Below are 19,228 nucleotides of genomic sequence, written 5' to 3'. Positions count from 1 at the left end.
TCTATTTCTTCCATTGTAAACATTCTTATGTTTTAAATGCAAGTAATGTAGAAATTACCAAGAATGAGAAAAATCACTCAAAGCTTACTACCTAATAAAAAATTCTCAAAATTCAGTGTATATGATTCTACAAACCTCTGCGCGAGCGCACGCACACACACACACACACATACACCCACACACACACACACATACACCCTCACAGGGTCTCATCTACCCCAGGACACTGCTATAGCCAAATGACCTCACCACTGAGGGGTTCTTTTATTCTAATTTTACAAGTGGGAACATTGACACCTGGAGGGAAATGGAGAAAGGGGTGGATCTGGGACCACTCCCAGGAATTCTGTTTTCATGTCAGTGCTCCATAGAAAACATGTATGGATGGAGACAGATAGAGAGCAGGATCGACATGGGAGAGAAGAGAACAAAAATTAAGAATATGGAGGCTTTATCTTTGGGCATGCATTTTCTTGGCCACTAGACTTCTTCATGGGTGCCAATAGAGTTGTCTTCAAGAAGCTTGCCTGGCTTACCAGCAAGTGAGGAGTTGGTGCCAGGGCCACATAGACAGCCATCAAGTGCTGTCCTTAAAAATGCACCGTTCTTTTGTGGTGTTGTTCTAAAGAGATGGATAAGATGAGGGAAACAAAGTCAGTCTGAACCCTTGCAGAACCCTGAGGTCTTTTAAAAATATCGCTAATTTGCACGTTGCTGAGACTCGAGACACTTCTGTATTCAGAGGGGAGTTGAAACAAATTTCAGTAGGAGTTAAGGAGGATATTGATTAATAAATGTGAGATTTCTAAGGATAATCCCGAATTCTTACACAAAAGTTGCGTGTGTGTGTGTGTGTGTGTGTGTGTGTGTGTGTGAGAGAGAGAGAGAGAGAGAGAGAGAGAGACAGAGAGAGAGACAGAGAGAGAGAACAGGGTCATACATTTCTGCACAGGAATGCAGTATCTTTAGAATCCACAAGAGGGCATCAGATCCCCTGGAGCTGGAGTCACAGGTCATTGTGACCACCCAGTGTGGGTGTTGGAACTCTGGAGTAATAAACACACTTAATGCTGAGCCAGCCTTCTAGCCTCTGCTTTAGGTTTGATAAAAATGCATACATTTGTGTATAAATATTATTACATACTGTAATGTGTATTTTCTTGTATATGTAATAAATGTATAATGTACTGTAACATCTAGCCCCCCTTTACATTATTTATCTATAAATTAATTTTATCCTGGCTTGAACTTGTGGCTTGATAGGTAGCCCAGATGAGTCATTCAAATGAAAAAAGACATGATCTCATAAGCATTGTTTTAAAAATTTACTCCATTATTCAGAAGTTTTTATGCTTATAGAAATATCTCTGCCTCTCCAGTGAGCATCTGAAGACGATGAGATAAATACAGCAGGAAAGGGAAGGAAGGACAATGCTGCTGGGGGAAAGAGCTCACACCAAAGTGCTCCAGCCAGAGATGGCAACCCTCCTCAAACCCAGCTCTCCGAATGTAGATGCTCAACAGTGTATTAAAGCTTCATTTGGGCAAGGGAGATCCCGTGATTCACTTTTCATAGACCCACAAAAGCAAGAACATGACCTAGCTTCCATCTAGCTCGGCAGCCTGTTTCCTTGTTAGCTGTAGGGGAGGGTAATGTACAGGAAAAGGTGACGTAATGATTGTCTCACTTTCATTATTCTCTCCCAAATGAATAACCGTCCACACCAGGGATGAGCTCACTCTCTATTAGTGGAACAACATCTGGTGAGCCGGGGCCCCCAGCTGAACACGCTGTTGGTTTGAAGCTATATTTAACCAGCAGAGACCACGACTGTTAGTTACATGGATCCTGTATGCAGCCAAGCTACGTGGTGAGTATCTTTTTAAAGGGTAGGAAGCACTCCTTAAAGTATTTTAACATGAGAGCCTTTCTCTTCCTTCATTTACCAGGAGATCCTGGGCTATTATTAGAGGGGACCGTCTTAGACATGTGGCAGATGCCTTCGTCCTCTTGGACTGACGCTCAGATGCTCATCATAGCTGTTTAAGATAGGAATCTCTCTCCTCTAATTTCTCCTCTCCTCCTTGATTTCCAGGCAGGCCTGCCACGCTGACAATGGTGAATCTTACAGAGTAATCCATCTGATAGATTTACCGTAAATGATGAATCATCTGGTACTTAAATCTAATGAGCAATGCTCTAAGTCGATTTGACTCTTAAAAATGCAGCCCAGCTAAGGTCATGAGTTAAATGTGCTAATACAGAGTAATGTGGAGGTTCAGACACACACAGTCATGAAGCTGGGGGGCTCTGGGATCTGTGTGGGCCAAGGCCTTGAGGGAGATTGCTCACTTAAAACCATGGCATTAAGGAGGCACAGTGACTCAGGCCTTTAATCTCAGCACTTCAGAGGTAGAGGAGGATGATCTCTGTGAGTTCGAGGTCAGTCAAGTCTGCATAGTGAGTTCCAGGACAGGCAAGACTGCACAGTGAGACCCTGCCTTGAATAAAATAGATGATAGATAGATAGATAGATAGATAGATAGATAGATAGATAGATAGATGATAGATAGGTAGATATATGGTAGATAGATGGATAGATAGATGATAGATGATAGATAGATGGATAGATAGATGGATAGATAGATGATAGATAGAATATAGATGATAGATAGATAATAGATAGATAGATAGAAGATAGATGGATAGATGATAGATAGGTAGATATATGGTAGATAGATGATCGATAGATAGATAGATAGATAGATAGATAGATGATAGATAGAAGATAGATAGATAGAAAGATAGGTTTAAAAAGCCATGACACTTGGCAAAGAAGATAAGCGATCCATCCTGCAAGGACCAGGGACATGTCTTCAAATTTAGGATCATCTCATCCCCCCAAACACACAAAGTGTAGTAGCATTTTCTCATAAAGATGTCAGCAAGCTGTTTTTCCTAAAATTAAAAACATCAGCTGTAGGCTAGCCTAGCATAGCAAGCACAAGGTCCTGGGTTCAATTCCCAGAGCCGCAAAAATGATTGAATAAAAACTAAATAAATACATCAGCTGTGAAAAGGATGTTTACTTATTGAAAAATACAGAAAATACAATTGCTTTACCATGAGTTTGGTCAAACAAATGCTTTGGCATCGGTTAATATTTTATATTTATTTTCTGTTTGTGTCTGTGTGTGGGGGGTGTGTATGACATGGAACATGGCAGAAGTCAGAGGACAATTTGTGGAACTCCATTCAGGCTTGGTGGCAAACCCCCTAACTTACTGAGCGAGCTAGCTTACTGGCCACATTGGTCCTTTTAAACAGAATACATGTAAGCATTTTCTCACATTATTAAATATTCTACAATTTCCTTCTAGGTTGCCATGCAATATAACATAACATGGGCGTACTGTAACTCATTAAATCAGTTCCCTGTCAAACACTGCATGTGCTTCTAATTCTTGCCATTATTAATAAGGCTATGAAAAAAATATGTATAACTAAACCTTTGCTCCCATAGATTATTTTTTCTTAAGATTAAATTGCAGATATAAAACTGGGTCAAAGTCCATGCATCTATTAAAGAGTTTCAATACTTGCTAAGCATAGCTTTATACAGGTGTGAAAGGTTTTACTTTTCTCTACCAGGAAATGGTAAGATTGGATATGCTGCTATGTATAGTGTCTCTGCCTCAGTTTACCTTTTGTTTCCTATCTATTCAAATAGGAGGGCTGGAGCAATGGGAAAACAGTGGTTATTCCGTTCTGCAGAGCTCTTCATTTAACCTGTACAGTAATCCCATGAGCCAATGAAGTTTAGAGAGTTTACAGATAGAAAATCCCGTTACCTCCAAAGTTCATGCTTGGGGTTAGACAGATGACTCCAGGATCAAGAACACCGCCGGCTGAGGTAGATACAGGTGGATCTCCGTGAGTTCAAGGCCAGCCTGATCTATAGAGCTAGTTTCAGGGCAGTCAAAGCTACACAAAGAAACCCTGTCTCGATAAGCAAACAAAACAATAACAAAAGAACATTGGTTCTGCAAGAGCAGCCGCATGGCAGCCTTCAACTCCCTGTGGCTCCAGTTCTAGGGAATCCAGTGCTGTCTGACCTCCATAGGCACTGCACACAGAGGTGAATGTGTGTGTGTGTGTGTGTGTGTGTGTGTGTGTGTGTGAGTAAGCAAGACACTCATACACATAAATAAAAACTAAGTCTCTTTAAAACTCTGGTCCATGCTCCACACGGCCAGACGGTGCAGTCTCTTCCGTACTGCATTCTTTCTATCGCTCACTCCCTCGCCCACCCACCCTTCCCTTGTGTATGAACTCATTGCGATAGACTCTGTGAGCCCTACTCTCCTAGGCTCAGGAGACTGTGCGGTGAACTGAACAAAGTCCTTGCCCTTAGGTACTTCCCAGTAGAGAGACAGAAAGTGAGTGTGTAATATAACATCATGTAACAATGAGTTCCAGGGAGATATGAAACCGGGAAGAGGAATGAAGACTGGCAGTGTGCCACGTGAAACAGATGTTCCGAGACAGCCTTCTGGGTAGATGAAGCGATGAATCATCCAAGGGCGAAATGGAGGGCAGACTGTCCCGGCCAAGAAGCCCAGGATTAAAGCTCAAACACCGGGGTGCATGTGCCGTGCGTGCAAAGAGCCCCCGCGAGGTTATTGGGGCTGCAGCACAGTGGAACTTGTGTGAGCCTATGAGTGAGTTCCATCATGTTCTGGGGCAGGGGAGCTAGGGGCCAGACACAGGTGAGCACGGGAGGAATGGACCAGCTGCCGATGTTTGTGGAACCGACGTCATGTCCACTGCTCTGTGGAAGAAAGGTGACTTCCCACCCATCCCTCATTCTACTGGCTGTAGGGAGCTAAGTCTTCGGCCATGACATGAAAACACTCACCCTTCAGAGTAGGAAAGATGGCTCAGCAGCCAAGCCTTATAACCTGGGTTTGAGCCTCAGAACCCCCTGAGCTGCAGACTCCCACAAATTGTCCTCTGACCTCCACATAGCACATCATGGCTTGCACACACACACACACACACACACACACACACACACACAGAGAGAGAGAGAGAGAGAGAGAGAGAGAGATTGAAAAACAAACAAATAAACAAGTTTCCTGTTAAAGTTAAACACTAACGGTCTAGGCCCAGGAGTTTGATTGTTATTCTAAGCATAAAAGGAAGAATTTCAACTCATGGACCACTGACTTGCCCTCCCCAGAGGAGGAGCAGGCTGCATCTGCTCCCTTCATCACTGGAAATAAAAGGGTAAAACAAAAAATAAGCAATTTATTTAACAGGCATTATCTTACAACACCGGGAAACCATTTCATTGCAAAGCCCAAAATGATGTAGCTATTAACCAGGCTAGAGGACAAACACATTTATCTAGAGACCAGCTATTTCCTGATGTCATTTAGATTCTTAAATTCTGCTGCATGTTCTCCCACAGAAAGGACATCAGCTTCCTTTCCATTCTTGCCAAAGTATCTTTCAAAATTTAATTTGAGATTCAATTAATTTGTTATGTATTATCAAGAACTTAAATGTTCCGTTGCCTGTGTCTGTCTGTGCTGTTTGTGGTGTAGACATTTGAGAACACTGGGGTGTGCACACATGGAGGCCAGAGTGGGACTTTGGACCTCTTCCTCTGTCACTGTCCACCTTCTCCCTTCAAAATGATCTCTCAGCTGGGTGTGGTAGTGGACGCCTTTAATTCCAGCACTCAGGAGTCAGAGTCAGGCAGACCTCTGTGGGTTCTAGCCTGATCTGTCACCGAACCATAAGTTTCCCATATGGCTAGGCTACCCAGCTCATGAGCTCCCGGGATCTGTCTGTCTCTCTCCCTCAGTGCTGACATATGAGCCATCTCCCCATCTCCTGCATTATTAAAAACTTAAACGTTCTTAAAAATCAGTTCCAAGTACACAGTAGTAGCAACATAGCTTGGTAGATTACCTTCTGCCGGCAAAGTGGAGTAGTGATGTCCTCCCTTTCCACTCCGTCCTTCTCCTCTCCTTCCTTTTCTCTTCTCTTTCATCTTCCTTTCCTACTTGTTCCTCTTTTCCACTGCCCCTTCCTTCCCTGGGGACCACACCAGGGCTCTGTATTACAGGGAAGAACTCCACCCAGCACTGTGCTCAGAACTGTGAAGTCCATTGAGAGCTTTTGTTGCTCCAGTGTAAGAACACATGACATTTAGTAAAAGAAAAAGGGTATTTTTTTAGCATATTCCAGTTTTATCATAATTTATTGTATACACTAATGGGGAAGGAACAGTCTTCAGAACTGAAACTAGCATTTATGCTAGTGAAGCATACATTAGCAGCTATCTATGGTGGAAGATGTCTTCTGAGGATATGGGTGAGGGGGACAAAGAGCCATAGTGGGGCTAGGGAGATGGCTCGGTTGGTAGTGTCGCCATGCAAGCATGATGACCAAGTTTGATCTGTAGCATCCACACAGAAAAGCTGGAGACATGGGAACAGTACACAGCTGTAACCCCAGTACTGGGGAGGCAGAGACTGGAGGATCCCCCAGGTAGTAGCTAGTCTACCTGAATTGGTAAGCTTCAATGAGACCCTTTCCCAAAGTATGAGTTGGCAAAGACACCTGATGTCAACCTCTTCTCTTCTCTTCTCTTCTCTTCTCTTCTCTTCTCTTCCTCTCTCTCTCTCTCTCTCTCTCTCTCTCTCTCTCTCTCTCTCTCTCTGTCTTTCTCTCTGTCTCTCTCCTTTTTTAAAACAGAATCTCACCAAGCAGCTCTGGCTAATCTGATACTCCCTATGTAGATCAGGCTAGTCTCAAATTCCCGGAGACCCACCTGGTTCTGTCTCTTGAGTGCTGGGATTAAAGGCATATGCTACTATGTTTGACTTCGGATATCAATTTCTGGTCTTCATATGCACACACATTCATCTATACCAACACAGAGAGAAAGAACATGGGGGGGGGGAGGGGAGGGAAAGGGAAATGAGGGAGAGAGAGAAAAAAAGAATTGTTGAGGAAGCCCTCTTGTGTTTCCCCTATCACTTTTGAAATGAGTGTGGCTGCACAGTATAAAATATAGGCCCATGAGGTTTTTCTTCTTCCCCATGACAGCTAAGACCTTGTACCCAATGTCAGGAAGTTGTTCAGCTTTTTGTCAGGACTTCACCCAATAGAGTGATGTTTTATTTATGTTTTAATAAATAAAGCTTGTCTGAAGATCAGAGGGTAAAACTGGGCCACTAGAGGCCAGGCAGTGGTGTCACACACCTTTAATCCCAGCACTAAAGGGGGATTTAAAATGGCAGGAGGCAGAGGCTCAGGGCTCCGTCTGCAGTTGCCCAGTCTTGTTTGAGGTCAGAACCTTTAGCGGCTGGGCTGATTTGCTTTTCTGGTCTTCAGCTTGAACCCCAGTATCTGTCTCTGGGTTTTTATCATTCATGCTACATCGCCCAAGTCTGAATTTCTCCGTGCTTTGACTTTGCGCAGGTCTGAAGTAGCTCTTCATGGGCCCTGAGAACAGTGCAGCAGGTTGCAGCCCTTCTCCAGCACCCTCAGAGGGAAGTATGGGAAGCAGCAGGCTGGAGGACCTGTGTTCCCAAGATCCTCGGGCCCTTGTGGGAGGCAGGCCTGAGTGGTAGCAGGGACCGTCTGGACAGCGTTGTTGCTTCTTTCACGCTCATGTGATTTCTCACCAACCGTAACACCCCAATCACTACCACAGTTTTGTTAATTTTAGCACTTAGATAAGATTTGATTTGATGTACACTTTCTTGGTTTGCTCTGTAACCGTTTTGCTCCATGGGTCACAGGTTTGCCCATAGCTACCAGAGGTTGCATTCATAGGTATTGTTACAGTTATGTCCAAAGTCAAGTGACAGATGTAAGTGGCTCGATATAAAGGGAGGTCTGTGGTTCTCGTAAGGCTCTATTCAACAGCTGCTGGGCATGAACGTGTTGGGTTTGTGGCATGCTAGGACACCAGAAATCCACTTCCTTAAAGTCCTATGTGGCTATGCATAAGGTAATTTTATTGCCAGAGAAGGACTTCCAGGTCACACATGTGGGGTTTTCTTGTATTAATTTTAAAAAAATAGCTTGTCCTGTGGGTTGCCTTTCCCAGAGAAGCTGGTTTATTCTGTATAGTGTGTATACGAGGCCGTTTTGTTTACAAGAGAAGAAACTCACTCCAATGGAGTTTAAGCCAATTTGAGCTTGATTGAGAGAATGTAGGAAAGCTTAGAGAACTGAAGGGTAATGTTCTAGAACCAAAGTGGTCCGGTCCCTCCATGGCTGGAGCCTGGCGCTTCACACTGTGGGCTTTCCTGAAACTCGCTTCTGCTTTCTTTGGAATTTGGTTTTGATTTCACAATGCGGAAAATCTAGTTCTTCATGGAGAAAAATGGAGTTTTCTTTGACCCATAATTTTTTCATCTCTATAAGGAAAGGGTCTTCTTTCATCCAGTTCTAGACTTTAAGAATCTTGAGGCAGGCCTCCATGTGGGCCTGAGGCAGGTCTCCGTGTGGCCCTGAGGCAGGTCTCCTTGTGGCCCTGAGGTGGGTCTCCCTGTGACCCCGAGGTTGGTCTCTGTGTTTCCGACCCTGGATGAATTCCTGTTGGTAAGTCTAGAAAGCTCCATGGTGGGTTTAGGCAGTGAGAAGAGAGTGGGACCATCAGGCACCACGCAAGCATATTTGATTTGTAAAGTTAGCTATTTTTGTTGTTGAGAATTTCATGCATTCATATAACATGTTTTGATAAAATCTACCTCTATTTCCCACTCTAGTTCCTCTCCTATTTTCCACCAATTTTCCCTCCCAACTTCTTGCTCTGTTTTTAATTCGGAGTCCACTTAGTGACTCTTGTATATGGGGTATGGGAACATCTACATGAGCATGCGGAGTTTCCCAGAGACAGCAGCCCTGAAGGAAACAAACTCTTCCTCCCTCAAGAGCCATCAGTTGCCAATGGTTCCTCAGCTCAGGAGGAGACTTCAGGAGCTCCACCCTCATTCAGCTGGGATTTTGACTGTCTCAGTTTTGCTCAGGTCTTATGCATGCAGTGACGTTGGTGAGTCCACACATGCCATGACCCTACCATGACTGACAGATATGGTTTTGCTACAGACATCCACTATCCCTGGCTCTTACAACCTTTCCATCCCTCTTCCATAATAATCCCCGAACTGTGGAGGTGGGGCTGTGATATGAACATCCTATTTAGAGCTCAGCACTATAGTCTTTGGTCTTCTACATGTTGACCAATTGTCCTCTGTCATTAATCACCATCTACTGCAAGAAGAAGGTCCTAGTGAAGGTTGAGAGATGCGCTGATCTATTGATATAAAGTCCTTATCAGAGCTTGGGGGCAGTTTATTATTATTTCTATCTAGTGAAATAGTGGTACTAACACCTCCCACAGGGTTTATGACTTACCCAGTGAGGTTTTGGCCCAGTTAATGTACCAGGCATGAGTTCTGTCTTGTAGAGTACATTTTAATCCAACAAGAAAGTGATCGATTTGTTAGGCCCATAACATTGTGCCACTATTACACCAGTAGGCACATCTGGCATACTAGTTTGCATGCTTTCTCTACTGGCATGCTCCAGTCTCCCTCTCCCTAGCAGATACTGCAAGAGGAGGCCTGTAGTTCAACCTGGCCAAAAAGAACAAAGCTGCTTCTTCATCTTCGCACAACCAATTTTGGCCTTTGATGTGGATGGCTCACTTGCTTGATGAGGAAGACTTTATTACCGAAGTACAGATCAACTTCTGGAAGTAGAAAACTGCACCGAAAACTTTTGGGCATAATCTGTGGGTAGGGGAATTTTGACAGGAAACATCATAGTTAGGAAATCCTTGTTTTTAGTATGATGGATGGTTTTCGATCTTTGAAAGAACCATTTCTATGATATAAGGTTTGGATTCAATGGAACTGGGGCTAAACACAATTGTGAGTTGCTGTGTGGGTGCTGGGAATCAAACCCAGGTCTGCTGGAAGAGCAGTCGGTGCTTATAACCTCCAAGTTGTGTCTCAAGCCCAAACTCTGGGTTTTTCTTTGTATTAAGGAGAAAAGAAACAAAAGGCTCTTTCCATCCTCCTATGGAGGCCATTATGATATTGTAAGGAAGGGGTCCTAGGTCATCCTGTCAGCACTGGGGTAAGGTGTCACCACTGAACAGAAGGTAAGTCTTAGGAGCAAGGGCCTCACAGAAGCACCTGCCAAAGGGCTGACTCAGGCTTTCAGGAGAGGCAGAGGAAGACGCCTGTGCGGGTTAGATGGGTCGCTGTGACAAAACACTTGACAAAAGCGATTTCCAAGGTCAAGGCGCATGTTTCCAAAAGCTATAGGCTCATAGCCTGTGATTACAGCCATGGTGGCTGCATGTGGCTGTCACCGTTTATGTGATGGTGAACAGGGAGATGGATAGGGAGCAGATCTAACTTCCAAGAGTATTACCCCAGTGACCTACTTCCCCTAGGTAAACCCCGAAAAGTTTCCAACATCCCCGCTGGGAATCAGGCATTCAACACAGCTGCGGACATTTAGTAATCATTGTTTCTAGAGGCTGAGAAATGGGAAAGATGAGACTAAAGTAAGCACCACTTTTATTCTGTGTATGTTGATTCTTTCTCGTTTCTTTTCTCTCTCTCTGTTCTTCAGAAGTTTAAATTAATTTCTCCATCCAAGACACTCAGATAAAATCTACTTATATACTGTAGATCTTGTTGTTGTCAGTCATGAGTTTGTATAGGTTAGTTTTATGACTGGCATGAGAAAAATAGGGGCTGGGCAATGGTGGTGCATGCCTTTAATCCCAGCAGAGGCAGAGGCAGAGGCAGAAGTAGGTGGATCTCTAAGTTCAAGGCCAGCCTGGTCTACAGAGTCAGTTCCAGAACAGCCAGGGGTACACAGAGAAATCCTGTCTAGACAAACAAAAACAAAAAGAGAGAGGGGGAGAAGGAAGGAATGAATGAAGGAAGGAAGGAAGGAAGGAAAAAAGAAGGCTTATTTTGGCTCAGAATCTGAAGGCATAGTCCATGATGGCAGCATGGAGCTTGAGGCAGCTGGTCACAGTTAGTCATGGCAACAGAGAGCTTGAGGCAGCTGGTCACAGTTCGTCATGGCAACAGAGAGCTTGAGGCAGCCCACAAAGCTGAGACTAGTGAATGCTTGTGTCTAACTCACTTTTTCCCTTTATTTAGTCCAGGATGTCAGCCAATAGGTTGGTACCACCTTTATCTAAGGAGGGGCTTTCTTTGATGGGGGAGTGTCATATATCAATCTGTTGATTTCATTGGTTAAGCAATAAAGAAACTGCTAGGCCCATTTGATAGGCCCACCCTTAGGTGGGTGGAGTAAACAGAACGGAAGGCTGGGAGAAAGAAGCTGAGTGAGAGAGTCGCCATGATTCTCGCACTCCAGACAGACGGAGGTTAAGATCATTCCTGGTAAGCCAGCTGGTGGGCTACAGCAGATTATTAGAAATGGGCTAGTCCAGGTGCGAGAGCTAGCCTAGAAGAGGCTAGATAGAAATGGGCCAAGTGGTGTTTAAAAGAATACAGTTTCCGTGTAATTATTTCGGGTAAAGCTAGCCGTGGGGGCGGCCTGGTGCCGGGGATGCAGCCCGCCGCTCTTATTACCTGTCAGAAAACACCCTCAAAGACACACCCAGAGGTGTGTTTCCATGGTGACTCTAAATCCAGTCAAGCTGATGCTAACGTTAACCATGAGGACTTACTTCAGGGGAGGGATGGTAAGACAATGCTTTGTGTACTGTAGATGCTTAAATGCTTTTTCTGCAGACATTACAATCTTATCTAGAATATTTTAACATCTCTTACCTTGAAATGATGCTACAGCGCTTATTTCCTGCTGAGCTTTTCAAGAACCCAAGATCACAAATATTTCAGATGACAGAAAATCAAAAGGTTATGTTGTTTGGTTACGAAGGGAATAATCACAATGGGCATCTGACTATCGAGAAAGTTTTGGATGTTTTCAAGATGGTCCTAACTTTCATTGAGGAGGAAGAGTAATTCCTGGCTGAGGGAGATTGGCCTGTCTAGTGACTCCACAGGAAGAGTCACGACTGAGAAATGGGTCCTAAAACTATTTTTTTTGCTAGACAATCTTCAACTTCAACCTTCTCTAATCACTACATATGCCTGAAGATGCCACAACCACTAACCAAAAGTAAATCTCAAGATCTTTCTTTCCTTGTACTGATTCATATGAGCAATTTAGATTTTAAAGAAAATAATTAAAGGTACTTTTTAATTTAAAATTTATTTATTACATGTATATGTATGTAGTAGTGTGTGCATGTATAGTACATGTTTCTCTGTATATGGATGCATGCTTGTGCATGCATATACAGGCTTGATATTGATGTCTAGATCTTTCCTTAATCATTATCCACCCTATTTATTGAGGCAGAGTCTCATGGTAGAACCCAGAGCCCATTCATGTGGCTAGGATATCTGGCTAGATTGTTCTGAGGATACACAAACTACCACCCTTATCTCCTGCCTTCTAAGTGTTGGAATTAGAGGTGGGCTGCCGTGTCCACCCACCATTTCTATGGGCTAAGGGGATGTGAACTCTTGGCCTCATTCCTGATTGCAAGTACTACTAAGCCATTACCTAAGACTCTTGAGGACAATTTTGAATTCTGGAAGGTAATTGTGACATGAGAAGTAAAATTAACAGAGTGCAGACGTCTTAGGGTTTCTATGGCTACGATAAAACACCGTGACCAAAAATCAAGTTGGGGACGAAAGGGTTTATTCAGCTTGTACTTCCACATTGCTGTTCAGCACTGAAGGAAGTCAGGACAGGAACTCAAAGAGGGCAGGAATCTGGAGGCAGGAGCCGATGCAGAGGCCATGAGTGGTGCTACTTACTCTCTCGCTCCCCATAGATAGCTCAGCCTACTGTTTTATGGAACCCAGGACCACCGGCCCAGGGATGATACCACCCACAATATTCTGGGCTCTCATCCATCAATCATTAATTAAGAAAAATGCCCCATAGACTGCCTACTGCCCCATATTATGGAAGCATTTTCTTAATTGAAGTTCCCTTTTCTTAGATGACTTTAGCTTATGTCAAGCTGACATAAAACTATCCTACATAGCAAAGTAAAATGTATGGTAATTGTAGATATTTTAAATGATTATATATGTGAAAGATAATATTGCAAAAATGACATAGTTATGGAAAACAAGATTGCATTCTTTTGGGGCAAAGGTGGGCCTGCTATAACAGAAGCAGTATAAACTTGCCCATTAGTCCAAGACAAATGGATAGGCAACTCTGCTCAATGTGGTCACACAGGGCCCCAGGTATCCCCAAGACATTATCAAAGGTAGCATCTTTAGCTGCTGGCTTGCAGTCACAGCTGTGTTTTTAGTTCAAAGAAAGGGGACAGTGTGCAAAGAAGGCAGGGAAATGCAACCTAGTTGGGCGCCTTGTATATAGATCAAGCAGGGAACAGGTTTGGCTGGTAGTCTCCGAGGCTGTACCTACAGTCACTGAGAGCTACACTTGGTAACATGTGGTGCTGTCTCATTGATCCCACACAGCTCCATAGTGAAGAGCCTTTGTTTAGACAGAGTTGCTTTCCTTTTACTGCCTTTTAGCATGATAGCATTGCTTATCTTAATACACAGCAGGTTCCGCTTGGAGACTCCAAGTGGGCTCCACTACCCCTGACATTCCTTTGGACTCCTCCCCCATTTTCTACAAACAAAAAAGAGGGTGATATTCATTAATGTTTGGAATTGAGGCATAGGAGGTGGTGAGAGTATCAAGGAATTTGAGAAAAAGAGAATTGAGAACTATTGGTTATTGACTTATTTCCCACACATTTTTGGATTTATTTCCATCAATATCCAATTTCTAAAGTAAATCTGCTTTTCACATTGAAACATTTTAAAGCGACTCTCTGCTCCTCCCTGTTTCAGAGACAGCTTTATCTTTTCACACAGGGCCGGCCTTATCCTTGAGACATGTTGGCCAAGGCTGGAGGAAATGAATTTGGCCACATTTGGCACCGGGTTACCAGGGCTTCCTTCAACCCTGGCAAAGTGGATACTGTTTCCATCATTGATCTCAACCACATGGCCTACGTGCTACCGTCTGACTCTACCCACAGCAGGTTCAACGGCACAGTCAAGGATGAGAACTGAAAACTTGTCTTCAGTGGGAAGCCTGTCACCTTCTTCCAGTAGTGAGACCCTGATGACATCAAATAGGGCGGCGCTGGTGCCAAGTACACTGTGGGATCTACTGGTGTCTTCACCACCATGGAGAATGCCAGGCTCACTTGAAGAGTGGAGCTGAAAGAGTTCATCATGTCTGCTCTGTCTGTCGATTCCCCCATGTTTGTGTTGGGTATAAACCCTGAGAAGTACGACGACTCACACAAGATCGGCAGCTTGCTTCCCGCAGCACTAACTGCTTAGTTCCCCCTGGTCAAGGTTATCCAGGGCAGTTTCGGCATTGTAGAATGACTCATGGTCTCCGTCCATGCCACCCTCTTTCTTACGGTTAGTACCTCAGCAGATTCCTTGTTTGTCTGGTTTTTAACACTGTGTGTGTGCGCTCACCTGTTTGCATAGCATGTGGGATGGGCAGAGGACATCTTGCAGATGTCTCTTCTCCTATTTTATTATGTTGGTTCTGGGGATCAAACTCAGTCAGGCTTTGAGACAAGCCCTAAAGGCAAGCCCCTCTGAGCCATCTTGTCAGCCCACTTGGTCTGTTCGTATCTTCTATGTGTGCTTTGCCGAGATAGTTTTCCAGATACATCTGGCAATAGAGGTGTCTGACTCCAACCTCAGTCATCTTCCAACACCTTCGTAAGGGGACCAGATGTCGCTCATTTTGTTGACATTCCCTACCACATCCAGCTCTATACAGGTCCCCACATATTTCCTGCGTCTGCTTGCAATGCTCTGCACACGGCCACCTGTCTGTTCCTAGTGTAAAGACCCCAGATCTTATCTTCAGCACCTCTGTCAGCAGGACCTGTCTTTGCCTGTGTGCTGTCCCGAAGCCCTTTCTCTCCAGTGCTACTATTTTAATTATACCGGCTTGCATGAGGCCCTTTCTTTACACTGTATGAAGAGCTTCAAGCACACTGGCCCCAACCACTTCCCTGCCTCTTCTCTCTCTCTCCCATTAGGCCCTGTTGTTCTCAGACAATTTTGCTGCTATTTTTTATATTCGTTTATTTATTTAGTGTGTGTATATGTGGGAGGGCAGAAAACATCTTGTAGATGTCGATTCTCCCATTCCACCTTGGTTCTAAGGATCAAACTCAGGTCACCAGGCCTCATTGCCCTTACCCACTGAGCCATCTTGCTGGCCCTCACTTCAGTTCTGATGTCATTGGTACGTACATGACTTCACTCGGATGCTCCTTTGCTAAGCGAATCCCAGAAGTTACTCCCTTTTAAATTTTCTATTTTCAGATTAGAGGTAGGGATAGAACCTTATTTATTTGGTTTCCAGCATCTTCATTGAGCCTGGCATAAGACTGGCACTGAATAAATATTTTGGGGAGAAAGGACGGAAAGATGGAAACTGTGGACTTAACACTCAGTCCTCATTTTTCTGGCGACAGCTCTTACAGAGCGCAGCACCCTGGAAGGGCACCCTCCAGGGCTCTTGGACCAGCAGAGGTGAGGGCACAGTGCCGGGTCCTGGCTGCTGGAGCCCGTCATCACCTGAATGAATCGCGCAGTTAATTCCCCGTCAGGAGTGCCACAAACATAGTCTGTGGACGCCTAACACCGCCCTCAAGCTTCAGACACATCTCAGCCTTGGCTGCTGCGCCTGCATCCCAGCTCCGCACCTGGCAGAGAGATAGCGCCATAAAACTGAACATGATTGTGTTGGACAAGCACACTGCACTTCTGGTAATAAAAGCACAATGGCCCCGTTTGTAGGCTTGTTCACTGAGGTATGCTGGTGACTAATGGAGATATATCTGAGACGGCTAAGGAAGGAGAAGTGCCTGCGTTTGGCTGCTTCATACATGGCCACTGACCTTTTCAGATTCTGGCAAGCGTTAGTTTGAAAACAGTTTTGATCTTTAAATTATAACTAGAAAAGTCGTAGCTGAGCAGAAGTCCCCACCCGCCTCTGCCACTCCCAAATAAGAGAATAATGGTCTCTGTCCTTTAGAAGTAACAGGCTGTCCTCTGACTAGATGGCTCCATGTGGCTGACAGCCTCCTAATTCTCAGAGTCCACTCATAAAAGTGACAGCTTCAGCGAGGAAATTAACTCCGCACTGTGAATAAAGGCTTAAACAAATCCGGGGCTTTGTTTTCTCCTAAGTTCAGAGAGGTAAATTTCAAATGTGCTAAGCAGCTCGGAATGTCACTACGAGCTTTTTCATGTTGAACTGTGACCTCTTAAAAAAAAACTTTGGCCCACCTCACCTCACTTTTCCTGTTCAGTGGAGGCCCAACAGCCAGTGTGAGCAGCGGGGACCATATTCCAATGCAAGCGCATGGCCCTGGACTACCACAACCTCACAGGCTTCAACTGCAAAAACGAAACAGAAATTTAGAAACTTTGTTGTTTGACTTGAAGACTAGAAAAATCAGACACTGTAGAACTGAAGACAGAGGGAACTGAGAAACCTCCACAGCCGTGAGTGGCCCAGTTCTTCAGAGTAGCTCAGAGATGCTAACTGTCCTTTCGGGATTCAGGAGCACAAGAAGTAGTGACTGGCTTCTTGGTTTGGCTGTTAGACTCGAATATGGGATAATACTGAAAAATACAAGGACTTAGTACCTGGTAACAGAAAAAATACTGACAACACAGCTTAATCTGACATAAATAATCCCGATTTTAAGGTTGGTGCGATGGCTCTGGCTAGCCTCCTTCAGATTCGGCATCATTGTGATTGCTTGGTAATGTGTAGGGCAATTCGTATTTTGGTTCAGAAGCATCTAACACAGGATGCAGTTGCTAAAGCAAATCCAACAAATTTGGATTTACCTGCTGCTTTAGACAAACATATTCTTGGCCTTGACACAAGAGATTCATTTCTTAGCGAAGCTGCTCAGATCCTGCCGTGCGGCACGTAGAGCTCAGAGGGCTACAGACGAAAATTAACGAAGGCATAGTGGCCGGTTAGGCAGTCATGGCTGATCCAAAGACAGACCACAGACTGGGAAAAGTGGGAAGACTAGAAAATCAGGAATGCAGCTTCTTGCCTGCTTAGTGAGATGGAAACTGTGTACACCGACATGTGTCTGAAAATCAAATGCCACACAAACGGGAAGAATCCCAGGAGACTGACCATGTTCTAGAAACTTCTACCACTGCATTTTTTAAAAAATTAAGTTGGGGAAGGTTAGGGAAGAAAAAAAAGCAACTTTGCATCCTCAGAAGCCACAAGAAACTGGATCTGATGGCATGTGTGATGCCAGTGTGTCTGAAAGGGAGGCAGAGAGCGGGGAATCCCCGGGCCAGCCTGGTCCTCACGGCAGCAGCACGCTGCAGGCAAAGACTGGTAAGCTGCCCTCCGACTTCCACATGCATACCATGGCACCGTGCCCACCCTCTACACTACACACATGTTTATTTCTCTCCCCCATCTCTCTCTCACACACACATGAACACACTATACACACATATATCTCTCTCCCTCCCCCTTCTCTCTCTCTCTCTTACACACACACACACACACACACACACACACACACACTATAAACCAAAGTTAATCTTGGGTCTGTATGAATATGACATTTCTTTGAAAATAGGGTACTATCAGATGTAAGCTACCTAGGGTAAGGTCAGAACGGTGGACCCGAATCCAGTGTATCTTTGGTTTTGAGCAGGGTCACATGTACCCTAAGCTGGTCTTTTTTTTTAATTAATTAATTTATTCATTAAAGATTTCTGCCTCCTCCCCGTCGCCGCCTCCCATTTCCCTCCAAGAATGACTTTGAACTCCTGATTCTTCTGTCTCTACCTCCCAAGTGTTGGATTAAATTCTCATTATCAATACACCTGATTCATGTAGTATTAGAGATCAAACCCAGGGCCTTGTAGATGCTAGGCCAGCATTCCAGATCCAGGCCACTTCCTTACCCATGGGCGATGTATTTTAACATGAAAATTAGAAGTGGAGATGAAGAAGCTGTCTGAGCATGGAGGCAGAGGCTGCATCACGGCAGAACACCTGAGACTGTCTCTGAGTGTCTCTCCATTACTTTCCTATCGCTACGAAACTACCATGACCGCTGCAAGTCATAAAGAAAGCGTTTGACTGGACTTATGGCTCCAGAGAGTTGGGAGCTTATGGCAGCTGGGTGAAGGTGTGGTGGTAGACACTCGAGTGGCAGCTGGGAGCTCAGGTCTCCAAACCTCAAGTTAGAGAACTAACTGGAAATGACTTGAGTTTTTTGAAATCTCAAAGTTCACTCCTACCGACGCCCACTTCTTCCATCAAGGCCACACCTCCTAATCCTTCCCAAGCAGTTCCACCAACTGGGAACCAAGCACTCAAACATACGAGCCTATGAGGGGCCATTCCCATTTAAACCACAGCAGGGGGCAAGGAAGGCCCTGAGACCTGAGGGCCTACATTTCTGCTGCTTTAAGCCATTTGGGTTCCGGAATGTTCTCACAGCTGCAGGAAACTGACACGGAGACTCGCGGGGTCCTTACGCTTTCCCGCTTGGCCACACTCTTTGCCTTGGAGTCTGCCTTGGCTTCAGGTGGCAGTGCAGAAGGTCTGGAAGCAGACACCTGCTGGGCGTCTTGCTTTGCCACCGGAAGCTTGCACTGGGATTATTTTTATTTGTGTTTTATTTTTTATTTTTTTTCAAGACAAAGTTTCTCTGTAGCTTTGGTGCCTCTCCTGGAACTAGCTTTTTTTTTTTTTTTCTTGTCAAAGCCTCCGTTTATTAGAGTCAGGGTTACAGCTTATATAGGATAAGGAATGGAACTAGCTTTTATAGACCAGGCTGGACTCGAACTCACAGAGATCTGCCTGCCTCTGCCTCCCGACTTCTGGGATTAAAGGTGTGCACCACCACTACCTGGCTTTGCACTGGGTTTAAAGAGAATATTTTGCCTTAATATTACGGTGTTTTCTTTCTTTAACAGATATTACTTTACCTTAAAATTTTAAATTACATTTATTATGCATGAGTGGTGGGGGTGGGGGAGGTTGGGTGCCCTTGTG

At 44.6% G+C, this 19,228-nt stretch overlaps 1 pseudogene; it reads left to right on the top strand.

Moving 5' to 3' along the window:
• The first annotated feature begins 4,589 nt into the window (after positions 1–4,589).
• LOC121455705 lies at positions 4,590–17,257 on the top strand (annotated as a pseudogene).
• The last annotated feature ends 1,971 nt before the right edge of the window (positions 17,258–19,228 follow it).

Source organism: Microtus oregoni, unplaced genomic scaffold, assembly GCF_018167655.1.
Source record: "Microtus oregoni isolate MIOR12 unplaced genomic scaffold, Mior012 000014F_ref0000157, whole genome shotgun sequence".
Lineage (NCBI taxonomy): Eukaryota > Metazoa > Chordata > Mammalia > Rodentia > Cricetidae > Microtus > Microtus oregoni.
The sequence above is the reverse complement of the archived record's forward strand: the minus strand, read 5'-3'. Positions and strand labels throughout refer to the sequence as shown.